At 38.9% G+C, this 14428-nt stretch overlaps 1 protein-coding gene across 6 annotated transcripts in view; it reads left to right on the top strand.

Annotated features, from left to right (window-relative positions):
• Positions 1 to 14428, top strand: part of CADM1 (cell adhesion molecule 1) — a 329783-nt gene that overhangs the window by 170973 nt on the left and 144382 nt on the right. The window lies entirely within an intron of this gene.

The following is a 14428-nucleotide window of genomic DNA, read 5'->3' as shown; positions in this document are numbered from 1 at the left end:
ACCAGATTAAGAGTTGCCCCTTCTTCAACGACCCCCATCCTGACATGATGCCCCCCACAAAAAAACTTCCCCACTCCCCACCTCCCCCTACCCAGCCATTTTCTGCCTCTAGTGGAGGAATCTTGCTCTCCTTTTACTGGCCTGTTTGCCCTTTTGTTCCTCTCCAGTGCTGCTAATCTCTTTTGTTGATTTGGCAAATACCTGCTCCTCCCCTGATTTATTCAGAGTTTTTGTTGTTGTCGTTTTGTGTGTGTTTGTGGTGCAGGGTGGTGGATGGGGTCTGCTCTCACCGAACAGGTTCCTCGCTCCCACCCAGGTTCTGGCTTGGTCTGTGACGTTGGCTGCTTAGAAGCCAGGCACCAGGATCTGGGCCTGCTACCAATCATCCTTTGGCCCCCTTTCTTGTCATTAGTGTGGGTTGTGTTTGTCTCCCCCAATAGGAAGTTCCACAGAAGAGTTGGGGTGGAGGTGGATTCCTTTTCATTGAATCACCAGCATCTCGTGCAATTGCTAGTACATGGTAAGCAAGGAAGAGATTTGTCAAATCGTTAATGAGACTCAATTACTGGTAAGGGCTTTAAAGCAGACCTCAAGTGTGGTAAGCATGGAAGACCAAGGTCAACAAACCAAGCTCAAGGGTGTGAAAAAGGAACCAAACCACCTATTATAGATGCATAATGAGGACAGAATCAACCGTGCTGAGGCAAAGAAGTTGTAGGAATCTGCAGCAAAATCCTAAACAGATTTGCTTTATGAAACCAACTGTAAGCAGAGCTCTGCTTTGTAAACTCAATGAGATACAGAAAGAGGTTGCATGAAGCAAATGAGAATTTTAGAACGGGTGTAATGAAATGAAAACTATAATAAGTAAAATAAATCGTCATTGTAAATAATAAAAGCAGACTTTACTTAGAAAACCCAGCCAGTGATAGAGAATAAATTTCAGGAAAATGCCCAAAACACAACATAGAAGCCTAGAAAGATACTGATCCAACCCAGAAATGAGATTATTGAGGCAGACAGAACGAAACAGATGGACCAAGTGTGATAATTATTGGAGGGACATTTTTCGGATCTGAGATTCCTGATCTTAGGTGTTGGTATACCATACAACATTCCAGGCAGAGTTTTTATTTACAAATCAACACCAAACAATTTTCTGATTTTTTTTTCTTCTTTAATTTGCTAAAAAGAAAACCATAGCCCCCAAGACTTAATATGTAACCTAACTATAGTTCCAACCTCCCAGAAATGTAACCTGTATCAGTCAACATGAGAATTTCTTGGCCAGCTGTAGGAAATTTACTGATAAACCCCTTCAGTTTGACCTTGCCTAAAACAATGGATTCTTTGCTAATAATTTCTCTTGTTTCCCACTGTCTGTCTACCTTTAAAAACCTTTGCTTTTCTGCAGCCCTTTGGAGCTCCTCTCTACTTTCTAGGCAGGATGCTGCCCAGTTCATGAACTGATTAATCAAAGCCAGTGAGATCTTTAAAATTTACTCATTTGAATTTTTTTTTTAATTTAACAAAGTGGAAAACTGGTAGATAAAACAGGGGAAGCAAAACTGCCAATTTATTAGTTTTTCATTAAAAGGAGACTAATCTTTTGAGGTTGCACTGAGGGTAGATACAGAGTATTTTTAGATTAAAAGTTTAGTAGAAGAAACAGGATGCCTGTGAAAATCAGTACAGAAAAAAGAATTTAAAAAAATCATAATCCCATAATTTCCTCTGAAACTAATCATAATCTATGTAGCTATAGGGGAAAAAAAAAAGCAGTAGTTCCATATTTCTTTCCTTTGTGTGTAGATTCCATTTATCTCATTTTCTGGAGAGATTTATTTTAGAAATGGAAATATATATATTTCTAAATAATACCTAATTAATTTGGCTCTTAAGAATCTTAACTATTCCTTTCAGACAACTTGTGTGCCGTTGGTGAACAACAGAACCTGGCACCTAAATTAGTATCCTTTTGTCATTGCAAAGACCTAATATGGTCCAGAGAAATATTTCTTGAAAGGGTGAATGAAAACCTATAAAAATTAACTAAGTATATAGTTGGAAAGTGTAATTTCATGCAGACAACAACTTTAGAAGTAATTGCACTGTTTCTCCCTCACAATAAGAGAGGGAGATTAAAAAAAAAAAAGTGTACTCTGAAATCTGGACAAAACATCTGTCATAAAGTAAGACACGGAAGAAGTGTTGAGATTAGCATGCAGTAATGAACATGTTGATAAGTGCTGGGGAAGGCAGAAATCAGAATTTAAATAAGTCCTAATTTTTAGGCTCTCAAAAGGTTAATTCAGATTGTTCTAGATGTCATCATATCAGAAAGATTCGGCCAATCTGGTAGAAAATCAGAGGTCAACAGAAGTGATTAAGCAGCTAGAAAAATCAGCCCCAAAAGAAGATCTTAGTATATAATTTTGAAAAAGAATTTGAATCTCGCTAAGCCCAGGGAAACAGAAGGATAATTTAGAATGATTTGGAGAGCCGTGGAGCTGATGGCATAAAATTGAGTAGAAAAAAAATACTCACCGAGTGGAAGACAGTTCTTAATAGATAAATTAAACGGCCATGTAGCATTCAAGGCAAGTGGTAAAGATATTTTGATAAAATCTGACACCCCAAAGAAAGACAACAGCTGACTTTTATTGAGTACTGTATGTCCGACACCCTATATGTGCCATTTCATTTCATCTCCTCTGTGATCTGTGAACTAGGTCCTGACATCTTCCTTTTACAGAATGGGATATTAAGAATATTAAGGCTTCGTCACATGGCTGGGAGTAGGTAGCACTGTGAACCCTGGCTGCACAGTCCAGTTCTAGTCACCATTACATTCCCGCCTTCCAGTCTAGGAACAGGTCAGGTACGTTGTGTAGACATTTGACAGAGTAAACTAGCTGGCTTTCCATATGCTAAATCAAGTGGTCCTAACAATCCGTTTCTCATTAAATTAATAATCTCTTCTGTTTTCCAGTCAAAGGTGCAGTTTTGTTTAGTCTTCTGGATGAATGAATTCTTGCAGAAACAAGATTTGTATATGAGAAGGCTTTCTTAACACCCATGTAAAATAAGTAGGTATTAAAGCCCTGGTCCCAGTAGAACGAGCAGTGTCTAGCAAATGCCAGCCCTTCCGGAGGCTTTATATGCCAGAGAATGGGCTGCAGAGTAGTGTAGAGGGGATTGGCCATAGACCTGGATTGGGGTTCCTGTTCTAACTTTGATGTGCTGATGCTTCATAGGGGAGGAAAACTTTTCCTTTCTTCCCTTTTCTGTTCTTTGGCCTGATAATTAATTGACCCAAGACAGATTAACAGGAGGAACAACAACAACAACAACAACAACAACAACAACAAAAACCTCAATTTTAATTTTGTTTCTATGGGAACTCATGGAAATAGGGCTCTCAAAGAAGTGACCACAGCAGGCAGCTTTTATACCTTTTAAACAAAGCAACAATGAACTTGGGAAGAATTCACCAAAGAGGTTTGGGCCTGGAGTAGTAAATTAGTAGACTAACAGGGTTTATTTATATAGCTTTTCCAGCCCTGAATTTACTATCTCTGGTGATAAGGATGTCTTTTTACCTTTTGTATAGAGAGGGTACCTTTAATACACGAGATTCATTTCCTGCTTTCAGGAGGACAGAGGAGGGTCAGAGTATCCTTCGTGAACTGGCTGTTTCTTAAGTAACTTCAATGCAAAGTAATCAGTATGCCAAAGTGGCATATTTGGGGACAGCCTGCCCTGATCCCCATCACTTTCCTCTGAAGCTTCCCTGGAAGTTTCATATATTAAAAGCTGAGCTGATGGCTGTGGAGAATAGAATCAGGCTAGTAGCTGAACAGTAGATTGCTTCATATGTCATTGAACCTATCTCTTAGTCCTGAGAACAGTTGTGACTCGTTTCAGGTGGCAGTAATCCAGGTAGTCTCCCAAAGTTAGGCCTATATTGCATAAACACCTAGGTATTAAATAGGAGGCATTTTTTTTTTCAATATATGAAGTTTATTGTCAAATTGGTTTCCATACAACACCCAGTGCTCATCCCAAAAGGTGCCCTCCTCAATACCCATCACCCACCCTCCCCTCCCTCCCACCCCCCATCAACCCTCAGTTTGTTCCCAGTTTTTAAGAGTCTCTTATGCTTTGGCTCTCTTCCACTCTCACCTCTTTTTTTTTTTTTTTCCCCTTCCCCTCCCCCATGGGTTTCTGTTAAGTTTCTCAGGATCCACATAAGAGTGAAACCATATGGTATCTGTCTTTCTCTGTATGGCTTATTTCACTTAGCATCACACTCTCCAGTTCCATCCATGTTGCTACAAAGGGCCATATTTCGTTCTTTCTCATTGCCACGTAGTATTCCATTGTGTGTATAAACCACAATTTATTTTTCCATTCATCAGTTGATGGACATTTAGGCTCTTTCCATAATTTGGCTATTGTTGAGAGTGCTGCTATAAACATTGGGGTACAAGTGCCCCTATGCATCAGTACTCCTGTATCCCCTGGGTAAATTCCTAGCAGTGCTATTTCTGGGTCATAGGATAGGTCTATTTTTAATTTTTTGAGGAACCTCCACACTGTTTTCCAGAGCGGCTGCACCAATTTGCATTCCCACCAACAATGCAAGAGGGTTCCCGTTTCTCCACGTCCTCTCCAGCATCTGTAGTCTCCTGATTTGTTCACTTTGGCCACTCTGACTGGCGTGAGGTGATGATATCTGAGTGTGGTTTTGATTTGTATTTCCCTGATGAGGAGCGACGTTGAGCATCTTTTCATGTGCCTGTTGGCCATCCGGATGTCTTCTTTAGAGAAGTGTCTATTCATGTTTTCTGCCCATTTCTTCACTGGGTTGTTTTTCGGGTGTGGAGTTTGGTGAGCTCTTTATAGATTTTGGATACTAGCCCTTTGTCCGATATGTCATTTGCAAATATGTTTTCCCATTCCGTTGGTTGCCTTTTAGTTTTGTTGGTTGTTTCCTTTGCTGTGCAGAAGCTTTTTATCTTCATAAGGTCCCAGTAGTTCATTTTTGCTTTTAATTCCCTTGCCTTTGGGGATGTGTCAAGTAAGAAATTGCTGCAGCTGAGGTCAGAGAGGTCTTTTCCTGCTTTCTCCTCTAGGGTTTTGATGGTTAAATAGGAGGCATTTCTAGGGAAACAAAAGAAAAACAATGGTAATGAATGGAGCAAACTGTAAACAGCTTGAGTTCTGAGATTTGTGTAGATGTTTAGCTCAAAGCGTCTTCAGGTAGAATGAGGGCAGGTGCTGGCATTCGGATGGATTTTCCTGGTTTGCAGTGTGAATGTCTCTGGTGATCTTTCTGAGTGGCGGGTACAGCAAGTCATGAAGACTGATTGACTATGAGTGGTTGTGGTGATTCTCATGAAGTTTATATTAAGTTTAACTGCAGCTTGCGTGGCTTTGGGAAAAAGGTAGTTTTCATTTTCAGTGATTCCAAGTCAGAAAGGTGGGAGAAAAACGGGAAGTGTTAGTTTGGAGAGTTCTCACCAGATGCTGGACGAAACTAGAATTCAGGAATCTAGTTCAGTGTACAAGTAGAAAACACAACCTGCAAGACAATGAACAGGACTAAAATCTGATAGCCACAAAGGCAGGTTGCAGATTTTTTGCTTCATACAGTTACCCCCATTTTTACCAGAGGTAATCAGAGTAAGACAAATTTGTTTGCAAAATAAGTCTAGTCTCCGTAAACAAGACTAGTGAGTGGCCATATAGAATCTTTTAATCTACTTTGCTGAAACTTTTTATAAGGGGTCTCTGATTGGACTTTTAAAAGCATTTCAAGGCTAGGAAGCCAAGTCTGGTTCCTCACCTTTAATACTTATATGTTTGAGTTAATTCTTTTTTTCTTGGGGTCTCCAATATATCCTGGGGTTCTTGTGCCTGCCAGGTAGTGACCATCTTTACTCACCTGGTAATGCCGCTGGGAACCAGGTACCAGGCCTATTTTTCCAAGGCTCTTTTTTGGCTTCATCAAGTCAACCTTCGTTCCTTAAAGCTGTATGGTCATATCTGAGTCTTTGTACATCTCTAAACTATGACATACTAGTCAGAGCCTTGGTATTATAAGCAGTGTTTTCAATTGTATCCTGTTACAAGGAGAACAGATTCTTAGTTATGTAAATACCTCTATTGCCATGAAAATAAGAATACACATTGAGAGTTTCTGAATTCTAGAGGGATCAGGCAGGGAGAGAAAGATAAAGGTTCCATCTTTGTTTACAAAGGCATATTTTACCAAATTTCTCTAAGTCATAGGTAGTTTAAGAGAACAGAGAAAAAGGCTTCCTTAAATCTGGAAAAACAAAACATTAAAAAAATTAATGTTTTTAAAAAAATCATGAAACAATCATAATCATCCTCCGTTTATTCAGTTCCGTGTAATTAATACTGGTTTTACTTGAATCTAGCTTTTCCGTTAGTTCAGAAAGTTCTTACCCAGTTCAGTGGGAGGTTTTTGTTTTTTTTTTTTATTTTAAAATTAACAGGAACCTGTATTTTATAGTACTTTCCATGAGTCTGGTGGAAGATGAAATGCTTTTGCTGACACACTCACAAAGCATCCATAGAACAATAATGATTTACAAATGAAGAAAATCTTAAAAATGGCCATGATGAAAGATCTGATGGGAGTTCATTACAGTGCAGTTAACAAGGAAATTTGCTTGTTTCTGGGACACATTTTGCGATAATAACTAGAATTCTGACTGATAACATTATATGAGGATGTATTCGATTTCTAGGGATTTCATGCAACTTGTGGAATACTTACAACGTATGCCTCAGTACAACACAAAGAAGGCTTAGTATGACCTTTCATCTGACAATATTTTCCATGTAATTGAACTCCTCAAATAAGCCTAATTAGTTTAACATCTTTTTGTTTTAAGGAGAGAGAACACATCTTTTGAGATGGTCCAGGGACCCTCTGGAAAATCCCAAAGTTCATTTTAAGGTCAAAAAGCCTATTTAGAATTTGGTTTGGGGAACTTTATCAGAAACCTGAAAGAGGTTTTAAAATCCTTGATCAGATAGGATCATAGGTCACTGTGAAACAATACTTGGTTATCTATTTAACCACAGTGATAGAGAGTTTGCAGGCAAATATAGAAGGGTAAATAGTTACTTAAGAAAAACAGAACAAAAAAACTTGGTGCTTTTAATAAAGAAAACTCGGTTTTTTCTTAAGTAATCCAAGACCTGATGAAGACGGAATCATTTTGACAAGACACAAATTCTTTGTTTTTATAGGCAGGTTACTTTAAAACATAAAGATAAACCTTTTATAATCTCTTATCAAGAGCAGACCGATGGTTCAAGAAAATTTTGTCCTAAATTTTAACAGAAAACGTTCTAATTTTACACCAGCTTATTTTTGATATTAAAATTCATTTAACTTAGATTTATTCTAATCTTAGCTAGCTTGACTACACATTAAAATTCCTTTCCAAAGATTCCTTTTCCACAAACCTACAACTTCATTTTTTACATTCAGATTTTTTCCCATGTGGTTCCCCCCCCCCCCCCCCCCCACTTTCCCCCTTTTGAAATAATTAGCCTCTCTTCAGGGCAAACTTATTTTTTTCCCCATTAAGCACTTTCTTATCTCATTCCTTTATTTTTCCCCCACTAAAAGCCTACATCCTGCTTTCCTTGCATTTGGAGATGTGTCCCTTATTTCTTGTTGCTTTAATTCCATGCATTTGAATTTTTAGTGAAAAATAAAAATACTAATTTTTAGTGAAAATAATGGCGTAAGCAGTTATGAACGGTCTTTTACGTTAGCCTTCTTGTGGCTTGGCCAATTTAGAAATAACTTCTAGAAAAATATGTTTCCTCGTAATAAGTTTTGCAGGATGGCAAGTAAATCTTCCAGCCTCCCTGGGGATAACAATAGCTTACCTCATGGGGTAGAAAATTTGATGTCGTGTGTATGTGAAGAGAGCGTGTGTGCATACAAATAGAATTGTACGTGTAAAAGATGGCATGCAGATCAAATAGCATGTATTTAAAAATAGCACGGACGCACGTGTGTCAAATGCTTAGCTCGGTGCCCACACAGAATGCTTGCTCAATTAATACTTGCTGGCATTATTAGTCATTGTTCAGATGCAGTCCTCAAGTAAATATTTTAGAAAGTATAGCCAAGTGGTACTGGAGGGTGGTAAGTTTTAAAAAAAGATTTTAATTTTATGCATTCCTCTCAAGCTGATGCATTTAATAATAAAATTTCACCCTCTGCGTACCCTTTTCACAATTTGGGAATTTACAGAATGCTTTGGTGTTTTAAAGGCAGTAGTTTGTTCACTGAAAACATAGCTTATGACAAATTCAATGGTTGCCAAGTTCTAATATGTTAGCGGGCAGAAGCATGCTTTTAATATTCATCATCTTTAAGTGCTACCAACTGACATTCAGTACTAAATGTGCAGATATGGGTGCTGAGCAAAACAGAGCTAGGAGGAGGACTTGCTAATTTGTATTCTAGATGGAAATCTTAAATTAGTTTCCAAGATTTTTAAATGGATTTTTAAATGCTGAGCACATAGGAGATTGAGTTCATATTAATATTTATAAGGTTTGAGAAGATATTTAGTGAAATATTTGTATAATTTAATTTTGGTCATAATCAAGTAGGAAACCATAACAAGAAGGACATTGTCCTTTAGTTTGGTGACTATTGCATGGCTCATAGTTAGGAATATCCTTCTGGAAAAGCCCCAGACGACATATACATGCTTAAAAAGTTCTTCTTTATTACAACCCAAAAGTGTGAGGATATTTGTATATGAATTTCCTGGGTTGGCTTGTTTTAGGTTAATTTCATTTATGTTAATTAATTTAGAAATAAGTATCGATAATGCTCTTTTAAAAGCATTTATTGACAGTGCTGCGGAACTCTAATCTAGCAGCTTTTATATTCTTTATTATATACAACAGCTCTGTTGGTTCACAGAAAACCTGCTTCCTGTAGTTTTGCTTAGGGCTAATTGAGTTTAATGTAGTTTTGTGTGCAGAAGGTATTGACTTGTGCATAGTATTTAATTTGTGTAAATATGTGTATATGTAATGTTTTGCCCCTCTGAGTTTTATTTTAAATGTAACCCTTAAAACTGGGATAATAGAAATTCTTAGCTCAGGCCTGCTAGCAATTGCAGGTGCCAACGGTTTAAACTGCTGTAGAAATACAATTATGAGCAGCCAAGAGCAAATCTTGTTTTAAGGTCCATGTGTAATGAATGCCTGTTAGTATCATAGAATACAATTAAAAAGAGGTTTACCTCTCCTAAGCTGTGATTGGTTCTTTCTGATGGAAGTGTGGAGTCCCATGAGTAGAATGTGTATTCAGCTCTCGGTGATTTAGACACCAGTGAGCCTGGCATACTGCAGGCTTGGATAAATTCAGGGCAGTTATAGTCAAGCAGAGATGGGAAAAGACTGAAAGATTAATGAGGGAGCTTAAAACAAAGCTCCAAAAATGAGAGCAATGCACTGCTTGGTCTTATGTAATTGTGCCGAATGGAAGTCAGTCTTGGCTGCCGTTGTTTAAAAATTTCAGAAGGTTGGCAGGAAATGTTAGAAAAATCGGGTCTTGAGAATGATGGTGAAAACCTGGGACAAAATCTCTAATTCTCACTTGCTTGTGTCTTCCTTCAGAGACACACCCTTCCGTTCATCCTCCTTTTATTCCAATTTGACCGACCCGCTGGGCTCCCCACGTCCCCCCTCCCCCACACCCTTCCTCCCCTCCAGGACCCTGCTGCTTTTTGGCAGGGACCCTTATGGAGGACTCTGATCTGATCTGATCCAAGACTGCCTCCCAGAGCAGGGCCACCAGGAGATGCACGTCTGAGATGTGTTCCTGTAAGAGTCCCTCTTTGGCCCCAAAGCCTGAGAGATCCGGAGCATGTAGGTGTGTGAGAGATTTCTGAGAAGGTAATCCAAGTTATTGTCGGTTACCTGTGGCTGTTGTGGGCACCAGAAACCATGTTCTTTCTGGTTGATGGTTGTAAATAACAGTTCTGTAACAGTTCTTCCTGTCGATCTTAAGGGGTCCTAATGGCCTTAAAATGCTATTTTACCTTTGAAAATCCTTTTAATAGATGCTGTAACGAACCTTCCATTCCAGCAGTGATGGACACAGTTGAGCTGAGCAGTGAAGCTGGTCATACTGTTAATGTGAGGCTGGGCACTTAGAGGGAAAGAAAAGAAGCTCATAAATAGCGTGGTACAGGTGAATCACTTCTGAAATTTAAAGCTTGCCGATACCAATGCGGAAAAGCTGCCTCGAATGAGAAATTGCCAGCTCAGGAGCGAATTCTTCAGCGCTTCCTTGTAGTCACACACCAGCCTTTTAACTTTGCTTTCTGTTTCCTCTTCAAGGAGTTTGGTGCCACCTACAGGAAGCAGGAAGCGCGGAAACCGGTTCAGCCTCTCCGTAGCACCTGTGTTCTCCCATTGGTCATTCCTCATCTTTAGTTTTTATAAATTTGATCACTTGTTCATCATAGAGTATTTATCAACCTTTTTCTTGGCCATGAAATGAAGCTAAGCTCTGTGGGGGAAGCAGGTTACATCTGTACTTGCCGTTTGGCAGGAAACTCCTCACCCTTAATTGCTTTTTAAGGTCTCCGTCTATTTCTGCTGTCATGCACCTTCTCCACAGACACACCAACGAGAGAGAACAGAGTTATCGATTGAGGGCCTGGAGTATATCGTATGCGAGAGTGCTAGTGACTCCTTCCCCGTTTTGCCTTCTTCTGTTTCGTGTAGACACCATGGCATCCGAATCAACATCTTTATTGTTGGTGTTGTTCATTTATTTTGGTTTTAGTCGCCTTATTTGGAGAGAAACGTTAGGAAGTTAAAAAAAAAAAACAAAACAAAAAACAAACCCAGAGCGAAGAAAGTTGAGAGTGCATGATTCAGTTCAGAGAAGCCTGAAGGGAGACACGTGATCACTTGTACAGGTGCAGTAAGGAAGATGAGATATTTTCATTCATCAGCATCTCATAACTATATCACTGAATTAAGTTCTCAATTGTTTCAAACTAGAGTGAGTCGGCTCAAAAGGCGTTAAGAACAATGTAGAGCTTTTCTCTTTACCATATGAACGGACTGTGGCTCTTTCTTCTCCCGTGACATCTCTAATCCCGACCTTCTCCCGAGTTCCGTGTTTGTGCATTCTGCTGGGTTCTCTGCATGGCTCCCTACTCCCTGTCCTGGAACACTAACTCCCAAGTCACTTACTTTCTTCAGAAATTCTTATTAGCTGACTTCCAGTAGATGTGGGAAATGGGCTAGAACGAACGAACTAGTCAAGGGAGATTTTCTCTCCTCACTCACCACTCGACCCAACTCCCCAGGAAAATTACGCTATAGAATCATCAAGACTGTCTGTGTTGGGACATTTGTGCTGGTGTTTGGATTTCAACATCAGAGAGACCTTAGAGAAAATATATTAGTGGTTTGGAAAATGTCACACATAGGTGCTGGAAGATTGCAAATAGAGCACTTCATGTATTTCTACCAAATGGCTGATTCAGAGTTGCCCAGAACATAGAGTGCCTCTTTCCAAATGGCCACTAAAGCACATGAAAAGATGCTCAACTTCATTAGAGAAATTCAACTGAAAACCACAGTAAGATACTACTACTACACATCCGTGAGAATGACTAAAGTAAAAAACAGACAATAATAAGTGTTGACAAAGATATGGAGAAGTTGGAATCTTCGTACCTTGCTTGTGATAACGTATTAGCCCAACCGACAGTGCAAAAGCGTGCATCCTGGCAGTTTCTCCAAAAGTTAAACATAGAGCTACATCTGACACAGCAGTTCCCCTCCTGGCTGTATACCCAAGAGAATTAAATCCACACACAGACATGTCCGTGAATGTTTATAGCAGCATTACTCATAATAACCAGAAAATGGAAACGACTCAAATGTCCATTAGCTGAAAAATCATGCAGTGTATCCCCACTCTACAATACTTGATTCAGCAAAAAAGGATGAGGCACTGATACATGCTGTGACATAAACACTGAAACCATGCTAAGTAGAAGCAGCTCAAAGGCCGCGTGTTATTTGATTCCGTTTATATGAAATGTCCAGTAGAGGCAAAACTAGAGAGACAGAAAGTAGATCAGTGGTCTGCCAGCAGCTGGGGGATGAGAACAGGAGTGGCTACTAATGGGTATGAAATTTCTTTTGGAATGAAGACAGTGTTCTGAAATTAGGTAGTGGTGATATTTGTACAACTCAGTGGAGATACTAAAAAGCAATTGAATTGCACACTTTAAAGTGGGTGAATTGCATGATATATGAATTTTATCTCAATAAAACTATTATATACACACTATACACACACACACACACACACACACACACACACACACACACCCAGTGGGATCATCAGGAGCTATACGTACTTAAAATTTGTGTCTGATTCATCTTTGCATCTTCCAGAATACTAAGCAAAATGTCTTGCATGCGGAAACCCTTGATAAATTGTTGAAGACATGAATGAGTGATCCATCAGACAAACCCGTGAGTGGTCTTATTGTAACGTATGGAAGAATTTTTTTGGCAAGTGCTATAGGAGAGAGGTAAAGAACAAAGACCAAAATCTGAACCTTCTATTCCCTCAGGCTGACAGTTCAGCTGTACTGTCACTGATCTGCTATCAGAGTGATGGGATCTTGCCATGCTTGGGCGTCAGCTAGATGGTGTATTTCTTTTTTCTTTTGAGTGACAGGTTGGCAAAATATACTTTAGCAACTGTATGTTATGCGGATGATGCATGATGCTAATACTCTGTTGTGACCTTTATTTTTATGAGCTGTGAGAATTAAGAACCTACCAGTTTTCGTTTAATTAAGCAGTAAGCCACAGCAGATGGTGCATTTGTGGGTGATGATTGCATTCCTCTGGCTCCCTCAAGCAGTGCTCTAACCCTATGGAATGCTTTGCCTGGAGTGTCACACCTCTGTTGCGAAATTACTAGGAAGACAAACATGTGGTGCTAACGTAGTCAGGAAATCGTGGAGGACGATTTACTGTAGGACCTGAATACCACAGCAAGTTTTGGTAGTTAGCAGCTATTGGAACTAGGGTATTAGGAAGAAGAATCCACGGCGTTATGGTGGTAGTAGTTTACTGCCTGTCTTTACCCTTGAACATTTGCAACCAGAGCGCATGAAGATTTTTATTGCCCTGGCATTCTTTTGTGTAATCTGGGTCAAACATTAAGCATGCATTGGAATATGATTTGCATGTTTTAAAGTGCTCCGAGAAGAATAGGTAAATGGAGAAGCACAGGATTTATGGCAGATTGTTTTATTATGTTTGCTTTTAGTCACCACGGAGAGCCCAGAGAGTGTCCTACACAGTATACATTTTCTCCCGCGTGCTGTGTGCTTCTTGCGAGCGTATTTACTCCAGAGGATGTTAAAAACATATATAAGCAGAGAGAGTATGGAATTAATCCAGTGCTTCTCACTGATCACACAGCTCTTCAGGGAGAAAACCAAGATTGTTAAGTTGAATTACTTTCTCCCATTGTTAAGGAGAGGCTGTCTGTCTAGCTCAGATTCTTTTCCTTTTACTATCTTTGAAAAACTAAATTACTTGAAAGCTGGCATAAAACTTGTAATTACACAGTATTTTAGATCCTAAGATAATATGCCTCAATCTTTCTCATTAATGCAATATATGAAATCATCAAAATGAAATACATTCACTTACTGGCTGTACTGTTGTTAAAAGCATGAACTATGTGGGTATTTTAAAATATGGCTTGAGATAGAATAATCCATTTGTCTCTTCTCTTTGCCACAAAGACTAGATTTGGAATTCTAGTGAAATCATGAACCTCAAAAGTAATAATTAAACAAGGGAATATAATTTCTCTCTGGGAATGCCTATATTTTATGTTGAAGGTTTTTTCCTAAGTTAGGTAAAGAAACGATTTCCTTTGACTTGGAAGGGTATTGTCATCACAAATCCCTAACTACATCATCCTTTCAGATACTCTGTTGGGGAAGGTGCAAACGCTAATTTTGCAATTCTTCACCAATGTGTAATAGAGGGAAATATCTATAAACATCTGCCTGTGCCGGAAATGTAACATAATAACTGATCGTAGCCTATAAATTATTAATGATTTTGAGAGGAGAAATTGCAGATTATTTTTATGTGGAAACCTAACCTTGTTGCAAAATCATTGGTGTTTTGTTTCTTTACAGAAGTTGATGTTCATCTAATTAAAGTTTAGAAAATAAGGAACTAGATTATTTCTTACTTACTCAGTACATAGGTAACTTGCCAATTATTTATATTTATTTACTTATTTGTTTATTTATTTTTAAGGGAGCTGGCGGGGTAGAGG

Source organism: Prionailurus viverrinus, chromosome D1 (genome assembly GCF_022837055.1).
Source record: "Prionailurus viverrinus isolate Anna chromosome D1, UM_Priviv_1.0, whole genome shotgun sequence".
Taxonomy (NCBI): domain Eukaryota; kingdom Metazoa; phylum Chordata; class Mammalia; order Carnivora; family Felidae; genus Prionailurus; species Prionailurus viverrinus.
Note: the sequence above shows the minus strand (reverse complement) of the source record. Positions and strands in the feature narration are given on the sequence as shown.